The sequence below is a fragment of the Nuphar pumila genome, chromosome 16, assembly GCF_984573655.1.
Source record: "Nuphar pumila chromosome 16, dmNupPumi1.hap1.1, whole genome shotgun sequence".
Taxonomy (NCBI): domain Eukaryota; kingdom Viridiplantae; phylum Streptophyta; class Magnoliopsida; order Nymphaeales; family Nymphaeaceae; genus Nuphar; species Nuphar pumila.
The window spans coordinates 41,465,652-41,487,946 of NC_143264.1; positions in this window are offsets into that span (position 1 = coordinate 41,465,652).

The window sequence follows — 22,295 nt, forward strand, 5'->3', positions numbered from 1 at the left end:
TCCAGAACTCTCAAAGAAAGAGCAGCGAGCAATCCAGCGTATGTCTACTCGATACTTCATTTTGGCCAATGTCCTCTATCGCCGTGGATTCAGTTCAGAGTATTCCAGATGTTTAGATGAAGACGAAGCCAAAGAAGTCGTGCGAGAAGCACACGAAGGCATTTGTGGTGGCCACGTCGGCTACCAAACCCTTGTCAAGCAAATCATAAGAGCAGGATACTATTGGAAGACTATGCAACAAGACTGTTATCATTATGTGAAGAAGTGTGTACAATGTCAGATACATGCACCTTCCATCCATGCTCCATCAACTTATTTACAGTCGGTTGTTTCTCCATGGCCGTTCTCCATGTGGGCCTTCGATGTCGTAGGTCCCATCACTCCTTCGGCTTCAAATGGCCATAAATATTTCCTTGCTGCAACAGAATATTTCACCAAGTGGGTAGAAGCTATCACTCTTCGCACAGTAGAAGGCCGACATGTGGTCTCTTTTATTCACAAGAGCATCCTTTGTCGTTTCGGCATCCCGCATGACATTGTATCAGATAATGGTAGTCATTTCAAGAATGAAAGAATGAAGACATTCTGCTCAAAATTCAAGATCTATCACCATTTTTCCGCTCCATATTATCCTCAAGGGAATGGTCAGGCAGAGGCCACCAACAAGATTTTAATTCGTATCTTGGAGCGAACTGTGGAAACAGGCCGTGACTGGCATGAGAAGATCCATGATGCACTATGGGCCTACCGGACCACTATTCGCACCCCAACGAATGCTACTCCATCAGAATTGGTATATGGAACAGAAGTAGTATTGCCGCTACATGTTCAAAAGCCCGCTTTGAAATTTGCATCGCTGCTAGAATTACCCCTTGATCGATATCAGCAGCAGCGATTGGTACAGTTAGACTTACTCGACGAGAGAAGGCTGAAAGCAGCAGAACATGCTCAATCCTATCGCCAGAGAGTAGCCAGGCAGTATGCGAAGTTTGTCATCGAAAGAAGGTTCAAAGTCAATGATTTAGTACTTCGATCCACGGCTTATCTCAAGCATCATACCGGCGGGAAATGGTCGCCAAATTGGGAAGGCCCATATGTCGTCAAAGAAGCATTACCCCGAAACTCATATCGGCTCATCAACGCCGATGGGGTAGAATTGCTAGATCCCATTAATGCTTGACACTTGAAAAAGTTCTACACTTGAAACATTTAGTCTCCTCTTGTAATCTACCCGTTTTCTTCAAATAATGATTCAACTTTCCTAGTTACACTGGGGCATTTTAAAATTTTGTTCTGTATGCAGGCAGGATAAACAAATTCCTCATTTCACGCACTTGTGCATTCATGTGCATCAATTCATATTCATTTGCATTCAACTACATTAACAACAAGCCCAGTCAGTAGTGGGATTTCAATAAACAGTCCCATCACAATTTCTAATGATTCAAAATTTGAAGGTAATTACAAATACTGAACTAAAACCCAGTGCTCGAACTGGTATTATTTCAAAATCCAGTACTCAAACTGGCACATTTTCAAAATCCCAATTTTTTAGAAAACCATCCGGGTTCCGACTCGAGATCTCTCTATGTATTCGAGCTCAGATTCGAGCTCCTCATTTTCATTTGTTGATCCGAGTTCCGACTCGTGATCTCATTATCTTATTCAAGCTCAGATGTGAGCTCTTCATTTTCTTTTGTTGATCCGGGTTCCGACTCAAGATCTCTTTAGTTACTCGAGCCTTGACTCAAGCGCTTCATTTTCTTCTGTTGATCCGGGTTCCGACTCGTGATCTCTGAATTTTATTCGAGCTCTGACTCGAACTCATCATTCTCCTTTGATTAATCCAAGTCATTTCAATCATCAAAGTCTGTCAATTGCTCGAATTTGACATTTTGACCTCCAAATTCCAATTTAAATATTCAAATCAGGCAATTCTCCAATTTCGACCTCTGGGTCACCCAATTTCCAATTCTCAATTTCAATTACCAATTTCCAATTTTCGACCTTCGGGTCAATCAATTTCCAATTTTCGACCTTCGGGTCAATCAATTCTCAATTTTGACCTTTGGGGTCACACAATTTCGACCTTTCGGGTCAATCAATTTCCAATTTTCGACCTTCGGGTCAATCAATTCTCAATTTCGACCGTCAGGTCATCCAATTTTGACCTTCGGGTCATTCAATTTTCAACAACCAATTTTCCAATTTCCAATTTCGACCTTCGGGTCAATCAATATCAATATCCAAGTTCAATCATTTTCTCTTGCGAGAGACCCTTTTAGAGAGAGTTCGAGGGAGCTCGTTCTTTTCGCATGCTATCCAATTCGTTCACTTAGCCCCTTTTTAGGGAGAGTTTGAAGGGACTCGCGTCTTTGTGAACCGTTTGCAAAACAATTTCCAATTTCACACGAGGAACCCTTTTTAAGGGAGAGGCTCGACGGAGACTCGTTTTCTTGTGACCCCCCCAATTTCATACTAGGCCATCTTCATCATGAAGGACCCTCTTTGCAGGGAGAGTATGATGGACTCGTTCCTTTCATGACCCAATTTTCAGATCTCACTATTATCGGCCCCCTTTCCATAAGAGAAGCCTAATATTAGGGAGCTTTGACGAAAGCTCAATTTCTCTTCGAAAGTTCGTTTTGCAAACACCTCCTCTTCGAGGAAGAGAGGAGTATTTCCCATTTCCCATTCAGGTAAGGGCTAAGTCTGAGTCTCTCTTTTTGGGGAAAAAGAGAGAAGAATTTTCGTCACGGATGTGTTGAGCCGGACTTCAAATACTCATTTTCACCAAGGATTTCAAGAAAATTTTGTCAATTTGTCAAATCAATTATTTGTTGATTTCAGAATCTTTACGGCACAAATCTTTATTTCAGTTTGCCTTTAGCATTACTTCCAAAAGAGTGAAGCTTTTGCGAGAAGAGATTCAAAACTCAAATTCTTTCTATTGGCCAACCAAAAGGATGAAAGATAAGTCCTCGATATGGCCAGAAAAGAAGATTCAATGTTATCGAAAAGCCGTAGATGATCAATATTGATCGCAGTCAATGGCGCATCTTTAAAGGCTATTCTTGTAAGGATGAGGCAGTGGAAATATCCTGAGCACTAGAAAAGAGAGTATTTACCCAAGCCTTGTCTCCTCCAAATCACCTAAGCTGCAATTAAATATCCACAAAAGGGATCTCTCACCTGTCGTCAAGATGAAGGCGAATTAGGCGAATAGACCCCCGGGGCCAAAGAAGATTCGAAACATCTCCAAGATGACGGAGTTTGTGACGGATCCTTCCAAGGAAAGTCCAAAGCACTGTCAAGATGAAGGCAGATGCGATTGACCTCTCGACAATCCCTAAAAGATATTTAATTTCAGCTATCGCCCAAAGATCTCCAAACCCATCATCCAAGAAGGATCGAAACATCTCCAAGTTGAAGGAGTTTGTGACGTACCTTCCCAAAAGAGAGAAAGAAAAAAAAAAAAAAAGAGAGAAAAGTCAGAACATCTCCAAAATAAAGGAGAATGTAGCAAAAACCCAGAGAGCCAAAAGAGCGCAGAAAGATTATCATGAGAGAAGCCCTCAGGATATCAAACTGCCAGATCTATCAAGAATCCTCTTTAATCTTGTGAAATTCTATTATCTATACTCTTTCATCAATTGCTTTCATAAATATCAAATTCTCTTTCCTGCTCATATCAAAGAAATTGATAACTTCCTTAAAGAAGGTCAATTGCAAGCAATTTGGATTTCAAGTCTCGATTCTACGAAGTGAACCTTGTTTGGAGGTAATGCTTTAGGTAGAAAAGAAGGAATGTCTTTGCAACAATGTGCAACATTTTCAAAAATTTTGAATCAACAACAGAATTTCCAACATTTTGACAATATTTTCCAACTATCCTGACGTGAAGTGAGAGCTTGATGTCCCTTTTTGATACATCCTGACACCAATTTTAAATCCCTCCTAAGGACTTGATTCCTTCCCTTCTTTGAGAGCATGAACTCTCAGATTGCACACTTCCCTGTGTCCCCACTGTTCCACCATAGACAGTCCCATTTCGGTTCGAGGTCGAACCACCAATCATTTTCTCGCAAGAGGCAATTTCAAAAGCTGATTTTAGTCTCAGCAATGAGACGTCCAAGATTAGCCCTTTTCAAGCTTTAGGGACCCCATTTTCCTTCCTTTTGCAAACCCTGTAGAATTTATTGTGCAAAATCCGAAGGTTTCATCATACCAATTCATTTTGCGCCCGATCAGGATAAGGGTATAAACCTGAGCCTCCTTCAATGAGGTATTCCATTTTCTATCCGATCAGGTTAAGGGTCAAAGCCTGAGCTTCGTTCCATACGGAGCATTTTCTGTCCCATCCAGGTTAAGGGCATAAACCTAAATTTCACTCTCACAGAGTGAGTCTGTCCTCTTCATTTCTCCATTTCATATCTACCATCTTCCTCGGGCTAATTTTCTTCATACCCAGTCAGATCCTTCTAACTGGGGCATTTTTTTTACATATAGCCCAAATTTGGTGTGTTTTCTTTGCCACTAAGCTCGACCCTAAGCCGGCTTAGTAGAAAAGAGGGGCATCTGTAAACACCCCAAATTTTCACTCACATTCTTGACATTGCCCTTAACCGGCACATTTCAGTTCTCTAGAAGCAATGAAGGGCAAAATAGTCATTTTTAAATATTGAACCTGGCAGAAAGTCCTAAATTTCACTCTTGAGCCTCAAAATTTCTATATTTAGGTTCAGAGACATCTTCAAATTGCAAAATTTCAAAATCCTCTTTCTGGACAAAAAGTTAGAATTTCCAAGTTTAAGCTCAGAGTGATATTTCATAGAACATGTCTGTGCATAGCATTGCATCATTTCACTGCATAGCATGTCAGTTTGAGATCCAGAACTCCTGATTTTCCAAATTGTCAATCCAGATTTTATTTTCAAACTTTTCAAAAGTGATTTTTAAAACCCTAGGATTTTAAAATTGCCAATCTTTCCCATTTTACCCCCAGGACTTTGAATTACAAAAATTTTCCCCAAGAAAACAATCTGGATATTTGGATATTGATTTTAAAGATTTTATTTCAAAACTTTTTACAAAAGATTTTAAATCTCCTTACAAAATTTTTACATTTACTTTATCCATATTTTGCTCTGAAAAACCAATTTTTCCAAATTCTTGAAAAACAAATAATGTTTTATTTCGTATCTTCAAATAAATGGAGCGGGACCCGCCTTTGAACTAGCATCATACTCAGATTCCCTGGTAAGTTTCTTATTTTCAAGCGGGACCCACCCGAAGTTCATTTTTGCAAATTTTTCTTTTTTTTATTTTATTTTATTTATTTATATTTTTAGTTAGTGGGCCCACACACATGTGTCACCCCATCTTAAAATAAAAGAGTTTATAAAACAAAATAAAGATTTATTTTCAACAATTTTTTTTTTAAGATGGCTGAGGTGGCATCTCCCATTTATTATTATCATTAAAATATTTTTTTTTATGATATCACTATTCATTTTAGAAACAGTTTTAAAGAAAAAAAAATCACAGCCGAACTTGCTTAAAATATTCATTTACCTAAACTTTAGGAAAATGAACCCAATCTTTTTAAAACCCAAGATCCGCCCCTTTTTGAAAATGGCAAATTTTCAAAAACCAAATAAATTTTCAGTTTTAAAACTTTCAAAAAAAAAAAAAGTAATGGACCCCTAGAAGGAAGCTGCGATTTTTTTTTAAAGAGGGGTTTCAAAATCTTTAAAGAGGGGAGATTTGGGAAGGGCTGGAAACCGGCTGGCGATTAATTTTTTTCGTTGGATTCTTATTGCAGAGGTCTTATATCCAGAGGGGAGGTCTTTTGGGGGAGGCAGAGCGCAGGGGATTAAAAGAGGAAAAACCATTTTTTCGTGGAGGGAAAGGAAGAAAGGGCCACGTCTTCATCGACCTTCAGCAGATTTCCTTCAGACCATCCTTCATCAGCCTTCAGCGCCATCAACATCCGGTTCCTCTTCAGCTCCAGCCGCAGGAGAACCACCTCCAGCCATCTGCATCTCCTCCAGCCCCAGCCATTGGAGGATCGAGAGCCACTTCAATCCTCCATCCCCAGCCACGTCTTCATCCTGCCTTCAGCCCACCTGCAGAAGGAAACACCACCCAGTCTTCATCTTCATTCAGCCCAGCCACCAAGCCTTTCAACGATTGCCATCACCCTTCAGCCAACAGAGACCCAGCTCATTCCCATCTTCTTCAACTCATTTCATTCAGCCCAGCCGAGAATCGACCCTTTTCTGCTGTTTGAAGTATCACTTGGCTTAATTGATCCAGCAGGTGTTTTTCCCCATTTCCTTCAGGTCGAGTGGTGCAAAGAATCTACAAGGTAACGTGAGGCTAGGTTTTATCTTCATTTCGTTCAGAGTTACTAAATCAAAACTTTGCTGTAATCTGATTAGCGGGAGTCAATGTAAGAGGAAAGGCCATTTAGGGTCTAAGTTTTAACACAGTAGAGGAGTTTTAAAAGGGATATCATCAATCTCACCTTCATGCTAAATAGATGAGTCGGCTCATCCTGTTCATGCATTGAACTCCATCTCAGTAGCCTACATGCGTTTGGCCATAGCATTAATTTTTATTTTTATTTTCCTTTTATTTCTTTATCTTATGACATTTCATGTTTTCTGCATCTCACGTTAGCTTTACAATTTCACGTTTTCCTGTTTTCTGCAGCTTATGTTAACATAATTTTTGTATTCTTTAGGATTTGATACTATTAAATTTGGTTCAGGTAATTACCTACATTCATAGTATACCTTAGTTTGTATAATACCCATATTTGTGCGCTATAATGATAACCCCCTGTAACATCACAACCCATCTACTGTAAGATTTCTTTGTTTCTCTTCATTCTTTCAGGTTTTCACAACTCTATTTTTTTTTTAGTTATTGAAAGCAGATTGTGTGTCATCAAGCTGCCTGGTAGCAGTGTTGATGTCATGTATTGACAACAGTATGGTCGCCCATTGGATTTAAGGCCAACACTTATAATACAAATTCCTTTTTTTTGCTTTAAGGTGTTACTTTCACTGTTTTCCTGGTTCTTTCTTTAAATGTCTATTATAGTGTTTAGATGTATTTGATTCATTACAATTTTCTTTCATTTCCCATTTTTCACATACACAGTATCTTTCATTTTGGCCTATACAATCAACGTGTTGATAATAACAGGTGGCTGACGGATCAGCTGAACCATGTTCACATCTCACAGCAAACAAGGGTTTCAATGAAGTTGCTATGCTGTAAACAAATCCTATATTTACAATATAGCTGTCTTTGAGAAAATCACCTCACCTCAATATTTAGTTACAGCAGCTTCCCAGTTGTATATAAAAAAAAAAAAATTCTGTTCATAGGTCTAGTATATCCCAATTGTATATGATTGGGGTCTAGCCGAAGTAAGGCTGATCTTCTGAAATAAAGTGGTATAAGATCCAGGAAATGTGATTTATTTCATTGCTCTATAATAGACCATCTAGATCCAATGCCTGTACTTATTTTTTTTTTTATTACATATATCACCCATTTGTGGTTTTAGGCTTTCACTTGGAGCACCTGTGTTGATTCCATTATCTTGAATGCTGCCCATATTAGTATCTCAATTTTTTTTAATTATCCTCATTCATTAGCTTATATCAATCTTACCAAATGACTGAAACCTAGTTAGTTATATGAAGAGATTCTCTATTATGTAAACTTCCCATCCAGTTACAGAGTGGCATATGCTATGTCAAAAAGAACATTTTGTCCTTGATTTAATCATCAGATTTTCCACTGTAAAATGTGTATACACAGCCTCAATTTGTAGAAAAGAGAGTGATACCCATCACAATGATATCTCACTATTTTTTTTTTTTTTAAATCCACATTTGTCATATTACCTTAAAGTTTCCCCTGTATATATGTGAAAATTTCTGTACATTAGCTCTAATTTCCATCAACCACCTGTATATTTCAGTGGTTCTTCATTCCATATGTATCATACTCCTCTTTTATGCAGAAGTGCAGTCTTAACAATCAGCTATGTTCATGAACGGATATATCCATATCCGTTCATGATCTCTTGACCATATTTCGCATGCTTCATTGTTGATATATAGGGAAGCTCTATACCCGATTTTGCTGAGAAATATGTTGTAATTTGGGAAATATGGTTGTGTGAAATTGCCTGCAGAAAATGTATATACCTGTATTTTCTGGTTTTACCCATTATATGGAATTTCCATTAAATTTGTATATTTTCTCATTATATGTATATATATATATATCTATGTATATGTATATCTATAGTATATCGACCTATATGTATACGTATATATGTATATGTATATGTCTATATATATATATACATGTATACATACTTATATACATATATATATATATCCCTTCATATGTACTTGTTATTACATATATTTTCATTTTCTCTTACTTTTGTAAATATATCTTCATTATCATACATCATCCATCATAAGTTCGAGTATTTCTATATTTACCTATATATCTTTGTTGTATATAGTATATATGTCCATTTCCTTGGTTATTTTGTATTAACTCTCATTTTGCAGGAAAATCTAGAAGATGCAGATTCCTTGGCTACATTTTAATTTTCTTTTACTTTATGTTATGCAATGTAACAATCCAATCTAAACCTTGGAATAAGATTTACTTTTATCGCTTAGATTAGGCCGCATCTCATATAGTTAGATTTCAGTAATATCCTGATTCTATGATGCATATATCTCAATTTTCCAAATTCACCGTGGATGAACACGAATGGCACGTGCACCAACTCTTAGAGAGTTGATGAACTCGGTGGAGTCCATATTTACGGCCCTAGTCGGAATATGAACGAGACCCAGATCCATCATCTTTCTACCAGTCACACTGAGCCTACACTCTTAGGCTATCTTGAAAAAGGCACCTCATATTTCCAATGTTTTCAAAATATTGTGAATTAACTCAAATAAACCCTGAATATATTCATGGCCACAGTCAGAATATATGAAGGATTTACTTTGGCTTAATCTACATTTTTCCAATAAAATTTTCAGAAATCTTTTCAAAAGTGCATTCATTCATTCACATCATCTGCATCATTTGTTTTTCTCATGATTTTCTCAAAAGATTTTCACTACATGGAATCGATTTTCTCAAGAAACTATGATGATATTCGAAGTAGGATTTCTCAAATCAAAGTTTTCCCGTGATTTTCCTTAAAAAGTTATTTTCTTAAGATCCATTTTCAAAAGGGAATTTTCACCTTTCTCAAGAATAAAAAGTTGATTTTCAGAAATTTCAAAGGTAAAATTCTCAGGATTTCAATTTCCTAAGTTTTGAATTTCCTTCTCCAAAGAGTTTTCCTACAAATTTTCCATCATTTTCCTAAGAAAATTCTCAAAGTCCAAGTTTACCTGAGAAGTGTTCCTCTTTTCAAATGTTCATCTTTTCTCAAGAATTCTTTCCATTTTCCTGAGATTCTCATTTCTTCATATTTTCCAAGTCTTTCTAAGCTTTATCAAAATTATCCTGAGATTCTCATTTTCTAAGTCTTTATAAACTTTCTCAAGATTTTCCCGAGATTCTCAACTTTCTCAAGATTTTCTTGAAATTCTCATCTCTTCAAGATTTTCTTGAAATTCTCATCTCTTCAAGATTTTCTAAGTCTTTATAAACTTTCCCGAGATTTTCAAACCTTCTTTGTCTGAGTTTCCTGAGAGATTGATTTCCATCTTTTTTCTAAGAAATGTTTTTCAATTCCAAATGTTTTCTAAGCATACATCATATTTTCCAATTTACATTTTCCAAAATTCTCATAGCACATGCCTGAATTCTTTGTGCATTTAGGATAGAACACACTTTCGGTAATTTCACTAAGTCAAGCATAATTTTGGTCCTTGGTTTGATTACCCCTGTTAAAGGCGGCAGGAACGGTCGAACCTCGTACCGACAGGTCGAGCCCCATCCCATGGATTTTCCCGCAATTTTCAAAACGGAGGCGAGTATTTCAAAACAATTTCCAAAATCCGGTCAAGTTTGAATCGCGAAAGCATTTCCCACTCTCTTCCGTAAGGAAGGGAAGACGAAAAAAAAATTTGCGACGATAACAAGATGTAATGAATGGTATGATGTGTGCTGCCAAAAAGAAGGGAAAAGAATATATATATATATATATATATATATATATATATATATATATATATATATATATATATATATATCAGGATGTGCGTGTGCAACAGTGGATAAGACACTAGGTGCAATGCAGCGTTGTGGGCAAGGGATGCAGTTGCTATAACGTATGCTGGAGCAGCACGGGACCATGCTAAATGCAAATGGTGACTTTTGCAGCAATACTCAACAGGACTAGATGTTGGAATATAAGTATAACAGTGCAATATGTACGGGTGAAAAATGTACAGGTATATTGAATGTATATGTTGTGAAACATACAAGTATTAGTGATTGTGCATATCAAAAAAAATAATACCATAGCTGGATCAAATCACTAATCTGAGAACCACCTACAGAGGAAAATTTCAACGTTACCTAGCACAGAGTTGTTTGGAAGACATGGGCACTTCCATAATGTCCTTGGGAACAGGTAACTTCAACGGATACTCGAGTTGCTCAATCAGACATAAAACACCAGATTCCCAGCAAGCTAAATCTCGGTTAGAGAAGCCGAGAATAAACCCCCCTTTTTTTATAGACATTGTTCAGGTAATATGTCTGTAAGGGCTTTTGAGCATACCGTCAGTTCAACTTAATTTCACCACTGATTTTTTTTTTTAACTGTAATATCCTGCTGGAGACCCCTGTTACCATCATATACAAAACTGAGAGAGTTTAGAGGGAGTGGGCTGTAAACACCTCAAATTTTCACTCACATTCTTGACATTGCCCTTAACCGGCACATTTCAGTTCTCCAGAAGCAATGAAGGGCAAAATAGTCATTTTTAAATATTGAACCTGGCAGGAAGTCCTAAATTTCACTCTTGAGCCTCAAAATTTCTATATTTAGGTTCAGAGACATCTTCAAATTCCAAAATTTCAAAATCCTCTTTCTGGACAAAAAGTTAGAATTTCCAAGTTCAAGCGTATAGCATTACATCATTTCACTGCATAGCATGTCAGTTTGAGATCCAGAACTCCTGATTTTCCAAATTGTCAATCCAGATTTTATTTTCAAACTTTTCAAAATTGATTTTTAAAACCCTGGGATTTTAAAATTGCCAATCTTTCCCATTTTACCCCCAAGACTTTGAATTACAAAAATTTTCCCCAAGAAAACAATCTGGATATTTGGATATTGATTTTAAAGATTTTATTTCAAAACTTTTTACAAAAGATTTTAAATCTCCTTACAAAATTTTTACATTTACTTTATCCATATTTTGCTCTGAAAAACCAATTTTTCCAAATTCTTGAAAAACAAATAATGTTTTATTTCGTATCTTCAAATAAATGGAGCGGGACCCGCCTTTAAACTAGCATCATACTCAGATTCCCTGGTAAGTTTCTTATTTTCAAGCGGGACCCACCCGAAGTTCATTTTTGCAAATTTTTCTTTTTTTTATTTTATTTTATTTATTTATATTTTTAAGGATAGAATAAAAGACTATTTCCATACACGAGGAATATCTGATTCTGAATCAAAACACAAGAAACTGCGGAATTCTGGAATGAATGAATGGAAAAACTGGTTAAGGAACCATTATCAATACAATTTATCCCGTGCCAAATGGTCTAGATTAGCACCTCTAAAATGGAGAAATAAAGTCAATCAGCATCGTACGATTAAAAATAACGACTTACAAAAATTGGATTCATATGAAGAAAAAGACCAATTAATTCATTCAGAGAGAAAGGATTTTTATAAATTGGGCTTATTAAAGAGTCCGAGTCACACAAAAAAAATGAAAAAACACTACAGATATGATCTTTTATCAGATATGTCCTTGTCTGACCTAAATTATGCTTGACTTAGTTCAATTATTGAAATTCTGTTCACAAAATGTCAGCTTTTACTTTCAATATCATGTGAGCCTAGTAGCTTAGATTCTGACCTAGCTGACATTGACTGCATATAGCTTAGGCATGGTTTGGTAGGACCAGATTGAGGAGAAATTTTCATGTTCACATAGACTTAGGTCTAAATACAACTCTCCTCAATTTAGGATCTGAATGCAAACAATGTATGCTTCTTCAAAGATTTTCAAAAGTCTATCTCTCTAGGACTTAGAGCCATCTATTTCTTGCATGTGATCATATTTTTTCAAACCTCAATTGCCTATCATTACCCGGTCTTCACGTTGCTGGGCTCTCTTCCAGAACCCTAGTTCGGGACAGAGCCTCACAACTGGGCCAATTATTTGGGTTAACACCCCCCTACCACGTACCGCGGGCCACAGTCCGAAGTATATCGGTAGGCGCTCAAGGATGTTGGAAAACCTTACCTTAGAACCGGAGTTGAAACTCTATGCCACGTACCTCGGATTTCGATTCGGGTATATCGGCATAACTGGATTGGACAAAGATGATCTGAACTTAGAGTTAGGATTAAGGTCCTACAGCTGTTTTCAAAATTGATGCATCTAGAGTCAGCCTTTTAGGGAGTGCTGAATGCGCATAAATGTTTGTGCAGGATGTGATTGTATGTGTGTGATTTCCTTTCAACTTATTAGGTCTTTTTCCAAATATCCTTATTTTCCACAAGATCTTTTTCTCAAACCCTGGATGATTTTTTTTTCAAATATCCCATTTCTTTCAAAACTCCAGGTGATTTTACATTCTACCTTTCTACTGGATCTCGAATTTCTAGCTGCATTTTTATCCTGCCTGCAATTTTTTTTCAAAATTTCTCACATTTTCCTAAGTCTCATTCTGAGTCTTTCTCTGTTTTCAGTTCAATGGCATCCAGTCAAGTTGATCCTATCTTTCTTGAAGGTCACATCTCCTTCGAGGTGCGACAAGGTCGTCCTGAACATCGAGCCCTTAGCACCGGAACTTTCATTCCCCGGTGGTACTATTCCTATCACATCGAGCCCTTCGAGGTGCGACAAGGTCTGCATGTTCCTTTTAACCTTTACCTATTACTTACATCATCCTGGTAATTTAGGGATTAGAACATTCAAAGTCAAAATATCCATCCACTTACAAAAACCGATTTGTGATCATGCTCTCTAATGCTACATGGCTGCAATTGAGTGTTTTCAGCCTTATATTTATGACAAACCTGGGTATTGGAAAGTGTTGAACAATTTCATTATTCAACCCAAATGAGGATAACTTGATCCAGCCTTCACATACTCTCCCTTCTTGTTTGATGTCCTTAGTCTTAGAATTATTTGAGGTTCATTGTAACATCAATATATTCAGTATTGTTCTGAATATTTAAAATGAACTTTGTTGAAAACCAACTGACCAACCAGTCACAAAGAAAGTTAGGCTCTGTAGTATAATAAAGGATGCTTAAGGATGGACAAAGGTGCCGCAATCTTGCGACTAAAACATATGTATAAAAAAAAAAGGTTTGTATCAATGTCTGAAACATTTTTTTTTCAGCAGGGTGTATTTTTCTAAGGTCATAATTTATATTGTAAACTTGGGCAAATTTGTATCTATTCTTCTGACGTCACCTTACTCATTACCATCCTGATATTTCTCCGTTATGACAAATTGAGTTAGAAATTGGTGGGCTTGACATCATCGAGGCGTAGGGCTCCATCTGTGATGACCCTGTGGCATGTCTATAATATCAGAATTTCATATTGAATGCAGCTTAATTATCTGGAATTGAGATACATCAGCCGAAATCGCTTGGAAATCTTGGTTGAGACATGGATTTCCTTTTGATTTACTAAACAACAGAGCTTGATTGGTTGCATTGAGCTTGGGCCATAGGTACATTCAGCATCCCACTGTATGTATTGCTTGAACACTATATGCATTTAATTTGCTTTACCTCACGACTCCACTTTTTTTTTTTATCATTACATCTTATTTGTTACAGCTGCATGTTATCTATCCACCTGCATATTATCTTCCATTTTATTGCCACAAGATAGATGCTTACTGTTAATGTTATTAAGACCTCCTTTATAATATAGCTGTGTGAAGACCCCTGTCAATTACTGATTAAGGAATATTAATTCCCTGCCGTCTATCTAAAAATTTGAAAGGCTGTGGTCTCCAAGGTAAAACTATCCTGCTAACATTGATATCTACTTTTTTTTTATTTAGTTTTGCTGCTCAGATCTTATTAGAATTAATCGGTAAAGATACATCAGGCAAGGCCCCTGAAGTTCCTCTAATGATTATATTGATAGCCTTCAACAATATATATTGTAAATAGTCTATAAGGGGTGATTCGTTTTGAATAATATATGTAGCATAAATCATCTCCTCATATTATGTTTTGATATGCAAATAGATTGATCATGTAGTTATACCTTGCCTGAATATACCTTCTGATTTCTAACAATAAGGCATCTCCTGTACATATCAGTCCTTATATGTTCTTTACTCTTTCCTATATCTTGTTTTATACCAAATTTGTTCTGCAGGGGTATATGAGAAACGTTGATTCCCTCTTCTAAATTAGAGCTTCATTCTCGGATTTCTATTGTAATAGCTAGATTATAATTTTTCATTTTTAACATTAGATTAGAATGAATGAGCATTGTAAATATCATAAATTACTTGCTTTTCACATCATTTTCTTCTTTTATTTTCAAAAATTCACAAATGGGACCACGAATGACACGTGCATCATTCTAATACGAGGTGATTAATCCTAAGCAAATGACCCACATTGATGGCCATAGTCAAAATGTGGACAATGCTTAGGATTTTCATCTTTTATGGAATAACACTGGATCCACACTGGATCCTTTTCAAAATTCATCATTTTTCCTTAAATATTTGTTTTTCTTTTATCAGAGTTTAATTTAAAATTAATTCAATATATATACCAATGGCCATAGTCAGGGTATATTGAGAGTTAATTTCATTTTAAACTCTATAAAAACACCAAAATATGTTTTATTCTTCACCTGAATTTAAATATAGATCATTATATAATACATTCAATGACCATAGTCAAGGATGTATTATATTTTCAATCTTATTTCAATTCATGCAAAGAATGAAATATGATTTTCAAAATCCAATTTCAAATTCTTTAAATTCATTCATCATTTAGGATAGAATTGCATCATATTTTTCAAAATGCTTCTTCAAAAATCCAAGTGATAATATCTTCTTCAATCAATCTTCAATTCTTGTAAAATCCAATTCATCTTTTTTTTCAAATTCTATTTCATTTTTCAATCTCAAAGTCCAATTTAACTTTGAGATTTCAAATTCATTTTATATTCAAAAATTCCAATTCAAATCAGATTTCAAAGTTCAATTTGACTTTGAAATTTCAAAATTCATTTTATATTCAAAATTTCCAATTCAAATCAGATTTCAAAGTTCAAATTTGACTTTAAAATTCCAAATTCATTTTTATATTCATAACTCCAATCAAATTCAAAGTTCAATTTAACTTTAAGATTCTTGATTCATTTTTTAAATTCCAAATTCAAGCTCCAAATTCAGGCTCCAAATTCAGGTCCAATTTGACTTTGAAATTCATTTATTCTCAAATCAATTTTGAAATTCCAAATCCAAAGTTAGATCCAAATTACATCTTGGATTTCAGACTTCAAATCCAATTCTCTTTTAGGATCCAGAATCCAATTTCACTTTGGATCTCAGACTTCAGATCCAGATTCCATTTTAGGATCCAGAGCCCAGTTCTACTTTGGATCTCAGACTTCAGATGCAAAATCCATCTTAGGGTCCAGAATCCAACTCTATTTTGGATCTCAGATTTCAGATCCTAAATCCATTTTAAGATCTAAAACCCATTTTAGGATCCAGAATCCAATTCCATATTTGATTCCAGATCTTAGATCCAATTTTATTTAGGATCCGGAATCCAATTTCATTCCCAATTTTAGATTTCAAATCCAATTTCAGATCTCACCTGAACTTTCTAAATTCATTTCCATTTTTAAATACCATTTGGATTTCTCAAATCCATCTTGATTTCAAATTTTAAATTCAATTCTATTTTTTTATCTCTTCTCCTAAATCTAAGTTCAAAGTCCATTTTCTGACTTTGAAATTCCCTTCCTTTTTCCTTTTATCTCAGTTTCAAATCATTCTCTCTCAGAAATCAAGATTTATTCTTCCAACTCTGATCACTTCAAAGACTTAGAACTTCTCTGATCTATCTCAAGTTCTAAGTTAGATTCAATCATTCAGAAATCATTTCTTCACTCCATTATCAAGTTTATCTCAGAACCCTTGGAAATTTTCAAAACCTCTTTTAAAAAAGCATACATCCTTGCATTTGCACAAGCATGATTCTTTGTGCATTTAGACTTAGGATAAATTCTTAGATAATATTTAGGCAAAGCAAAAGGCATAGATTCGATCCTTGGTTCGATTACACCTGGTAAAGGCGCCAGGAACGGTCGAACCTCGTACCGACGAGCGAATCTTGTCTCTCCATTTTCCCACATTCAAAACGGAAGTGAGTTATTTGCTAAATATTTTCAAATCAAGGTCAAGTGAAACCCCGCAAAAGAGTTTCTCTTCTTCTCTTCTCTTCTTTTCTTTTCTCTTCTCTCTTCTTTTCTTTTTTTTTATTTTCTCCCTTCCAAAAAGGAGGAAATAGAGGTTAGAAAGGAAAAAGAGAAGGAAGAGAGAGAAACCACAAGAGAGGAAAAACAATTTTTGCGATGATCACACCTGGCCTTTAATTGACTACTGAGAAATGTATTCCAAATCATACTACATTAATAGAACTTGGCACTTGGCAATCCGTCCACTAAGAAATGGTTGCTCGAGAATGTACTTGGGAGGATTAAGCTTTAAGAGAATCTTAACCTCTGATGCTAACAAGTAATGTCTCAACTTCTAACACCTCCAAACCAGTACTAGACATGTCTTCTATATTTGAGAGTACTTCTTTTCATAGTCAATAAAAGTCTTGCTTATATAGTAGATGGCATGCTCAATCTGACTGTCTTCCTCGTACTATGCCAAGAATCTGCCTGTTATCATCGCGAAATTTTTCTCGTCTTCCCTCCCTTGCGGAAAAGAAAGGGAAACACTTTCGTGATTCAAACTTGACCGGATTTTGGAAATTGTTTTGAAATACTCGCCTCCGTTTTAAAAATTGCGGGAAAATCTATGGGATGGGGCTCGACCTGTCGGTACGAGGTTCGACCGTTCCTGCCGCCTTTAACAGGGGTAATCGAACCAAGGACCAAAATTGTGCTTGACTTAGTGAAATTACCGAAAGTGTGTTCTATCCTAAATGCACAGAGAATTCAGGCATGTGCTATGAGATTTGGTAAAATATGGGTTGGAAAACTATGATGTATGCTTAGAAAACATTTGGAGTTGAAAAGCGTTTCTCAGGAAAAGATGGAACTCAATCTCTCAGGAAAACTTAGACGAAGAAGGTTTTGAAAATCTCGGGAAAGTTTATAAAGACTTAGAAAATCTTGAAGAAGTGAGAATCTTACGAAAATCTTGAGAAAGTTTAGATGAGAATCTCGGGAAAGTTTATAAAGACTTAGAAAATCTTGAAGAAGTGAGAATCTCGAGAAAATCTTGAGAAATTTTATAAAGATCTGGAAAATCATGAAGAAGCATACATTGTTTGCATTCAGATCCTAAATTGAGGAGAGTTGTATTTAGACCTAAGTCTATGTGAGCATGAAAACATCCCCTCAATCTGGTCCTACCAAACCATGCCTAGTCTATATGCAGTAAATGTCAGCTAGGTCAGAATCTAGGCTCCTAGGCTCACATGATATTGAAAGTAAAAGCTAACATTTTGTGAACATAATTTCGATAATTGAACTAAGTCAAGCGCAATTTAAGTCAGACAAGGATAGGTCCCATCTCGGTCGCCAAACCTGTTATCGTCGCGAAATTTTTCCCGTCTTCCCTCCCTTGCAGAAAAGAAAGGGAAACACTTTCGCGATTCAAACTTGACCGGATTTTGGAAATTGTTTTGAAATACTCGCCTCCGTTTTAAAAATTGCGGGAAAATCTATGGGATGGGGCTCGACCTGTTGGTACGAGGTTCGACCGTTTCTGCCGCCTTTAACAGGGGTAATCGAACCAAGGACCAAAATTGTGCTTGACTTAGTCAAATTACCGAAAGTGTGTTCTATCCTAAATGCACAGAGAATTCAGGCATGTGCTATGAGATTTGGTAAAATATGGGTTGGAAAACTATGATGTATGCTTAGAAAACATTTGGAGTTGAAAAGCGTTTCTCAGGAAAAGATGGAACTCAATCTCTCAGGAAAACTTAGACGAAGAAGGTTTTGAAAATCTCAGGAAAGTTTATAAAGACTTAGAAAATCTTGAAGAAGTGAGAATCTTACGAAAATCTTGAGAAAGTTTAGATGAGAATCTCGGGAAAGTTTATAAAGACTTAGAAAATCTTGAAGAAGTGAGAATCTCGAGAAAATCTTGAGAAATTTTATAAAGATCTGGAAAATCATGAAGAAATGAGAATTTTAGGAAAATTTTGAGGAAATTTATCAGCTTTGAAAAATTATGACGAAATGGGAATCTCAGGAAAATTTTGAGAGAGCTTAGAAAGACTTGGAAACCATGAGGAAATGAGAATCTCATAAAAACTGTAGGAATTCTTAAGAAAACATGAACTTTTAAAAAGGAAAGCATTTGTTGAAAAAACTCGGACTTTGAGAATTTTCTTAAGAAAATGATAGAAGATTTTGTAGGAAAAATTTATTGGAGAAGGAAATTTAGAACTTAGGAAATTGAAATCCTGAGAATATTGTCTTTGAAATGTCTGAAAATCAACTTTGATTTTTGAGAAAGATGAGAAATTCCTTTTGAAAAGAATCTTAAGAAAATAACTTTTAAGGAAAATCACAGGAAAACATTTGAATTGGGAAATCCAACTCCGAATATCATCATAGTTTCTTGAGAAAATCGATTCCAGGAAGTGAAAATCTTTTGAGAAAATCATGAGAAAAACAAATGATGCAGATGATGTGAATGAATAAATGCACTTTTGAAATGATTTCTGAAAATTTTATTGGAAAAATATGGATTAAGCCAAAGTAAATCCTTCATATATTCTGACTGTGGCCATGAATATATTAAGGGTTTATTTGAGTTAATTCACAATATTTTGAAAACATTGGAAATATGAGGTGCATTTTCAAGATAGCCTAAGAGTGTAGGCTCAATGTGACTGGTAGCGAGATGATGGATCTGGGTCTCGTCCATATTCCGACTAGGGCCGTAAATATGGACTCCACCGAGTTCATCAACTCTCTAAGAGTTGGTGCACGTGCCATTCGTGTTCATCCACGGTGAATTTTGAAAATTTAGATATATGCATCATAGAATCAGGATAATACAGAAATCAAACTATATGAGATGCGGCATAATCTAAGCAGTAAAAGTAAATCTTATTCCGAGGTTTACATTGGATTGGTACATTGCTAACATAAAGTAAAAAAAAATGAAATGAAGCCAAGGAATCAGCATCTTCTAGATTTTCCTGCAAAATGAGAGTTAGTACAAAATAACCAAGGCAATGAACATATATATATAATATATACAACGAGGAGACATATACATATATCAAAATACTAAAATTGGTGCTAAATGTCATGTAACAATGGAGGTGTAACTATATGAGAAAATATATTGATGTTCATACATGGAAATAAGAGCACATGAAGATATATATATATATAGATATAAGTATATATCTATGTATATATATATACATATATACGTATACATATAGTTAAATATACATAGATTTACATATATATATATATATAGAGAGAGAGAGAGATATATATACATATAACGAGAAAATATGTACATACTAATGGAAATTACGTATAATAGGTAAAACCAAAAATTACAGGTATATACAGTTTCTGTAGGTGATTTCACACAATCATACTTCTCAAATTATAATGCAATTTTCAGTAAAGATGGGTATGGGGCCTCCCTATATATCCATAATGAAGCACGCCAAAGAGGGTTGGCAGATCACGATTGGATATAGAGATATCCGTTCATGAATATGGCCAAATATCAAGACTGCACACTTGCAGCAGAAAAGATGAGTATAACATATACAATGTAGTGGAAGGAACATGGATAGCGACAAGACCAAATGCTAAGGTATAACCTGTGGCGGGGCTACTATGACATGGTTGTTAGCTACCGTAGAGTGTGTAAACATCAACCATTGACATAATCTGTGGGTAATGTAAAGGTCTGATGGAGTCTAGCAGCCATATGCTAGTTTTTAATAACTTGGGAATCAGGGTGTTAACAAAGGCACACCCTCTTATTGTTACAGGTTTTGGCAACAGCTGTACATACAGATAATGTAAAATTCATAGAATTTAACTAACTTCATACATATTATTAGTATGTAGGATATGTCCATGTAGTAAATGAAATATATATATCATATCCATGTGCACTATATAATAAAGCAAATGTGGAGAATATCCTGCATAATAAAGAGAACATGGGCAATGATAAAGTATAAGATGCTAATACAAATGAACATAGATATCAAGAAATGGGTTGTAGCAATCTCTAAAAGAAATGATTTTATTAAACTGCAAAACCTAGCTAAATGTATAAGAAAGGGGATATTTCTATGTAACTGACAAAGATTATCGAAAGCTCTGCAGGATGAAGAAGGGATCACATTAGGAAAATGGGTAAAGATGGGCAAAAGAAAACTATGAACTGGAATAGAGCCTCTCTCAACGGATTTTCCCCAATATGAGCATCCAGCGTATCCATGCTCATTAATGCTGGAACGTAGCATAGTAGAAACTTGCTCTTTTCAGTGCAGGTGTTTCAATTTCATCCTTAAGATTCTCAATAAGAGATGGTTTATAACCATACACCTCTGGTTACAGCTACCATGAGCTGCTACCTGCAAGTGTGCTTCCCTCAATGCTTTAGAGGTCCCATAAATTTACTTGATGGCTTCTGCAAACAGGCTGCAATGAGGGCTGAGAGTACAGGTGTTGCTGAAAATGGGTGGCAACAATGATGCATATAGTGGAGAGTAAACTAAATGAAAGGCTGTTAAGAGACCCAATAATAGTACTAATGACATGCTATTCAACGACATACCGTAAATTAAACGGGATGCTATAGGGATGTCTAATGATCTGCAAAATGGAGTTGGTCTCCATCATATACACACCTATTCAGTAAAGAGGATAATCTGAGTGCATGCAAAATGGGGAGATGTACAGATGAAACGAACTGTATCTAACACGAACTGCTAGAACAAAGTACCATATATATATATATATATATATATATATATATATATATATATATATATATATATATATATATATATATATATATATATATATATATATATATATATATATATATATATATATATATATATATATATATATATATGCAGAGAGATATAATATATACTACAGAACATTCAACGCAGGAACGATGTAGGAATCTAAAGTAATAATAGTAACTGTAGACCTGTGGGGTAATAATAGGAATCTATGTGAAATTTATTTCTACAATCAAAAGAACTGTTTTAATAAAGAGAGATTATTTGTATTGCACAGGAACTTGTGGAAAAAGGAAATACAACTATGCATACATAAAGCTCATGCTATTGCTTCACTAATTTTACAATTCAACAGCAACTCATTATAACGGTAGTCAACATTTCAAGCACCTCCATTCCAATCATAAAAGAAACAGAATAATGGCAGGAAGAGTTTGACATCCTTTTAGCCATACGACAAACTGTGGAAAGTGATAATCCAAACCATGATTGTCTAGTTTCCAAACATGAGACCAAAAATTCCTTGTGCAATATTTGTGAAACCCATTCTAAACAACATCCAGAAATAAAATTTGCACATTCCTTAACAGTTAGACTCCACAAAAAAAAATGGGATCAAACTGGGAGGGCCGTTGGTTCCATGCATAAGCAATATCACACAATGACATGCCACAACCAATGTCTCAGAAAACATGATGCTGTGAGACTCGGAATTTCTATGACACATTACTCACCAAGTTCTTGCTGGAGTGACAGGGCATATCAATGGTGAAATAAATAAAACCTGTGCACATGTACACAAATAATTGGCTACCAAGCTTTT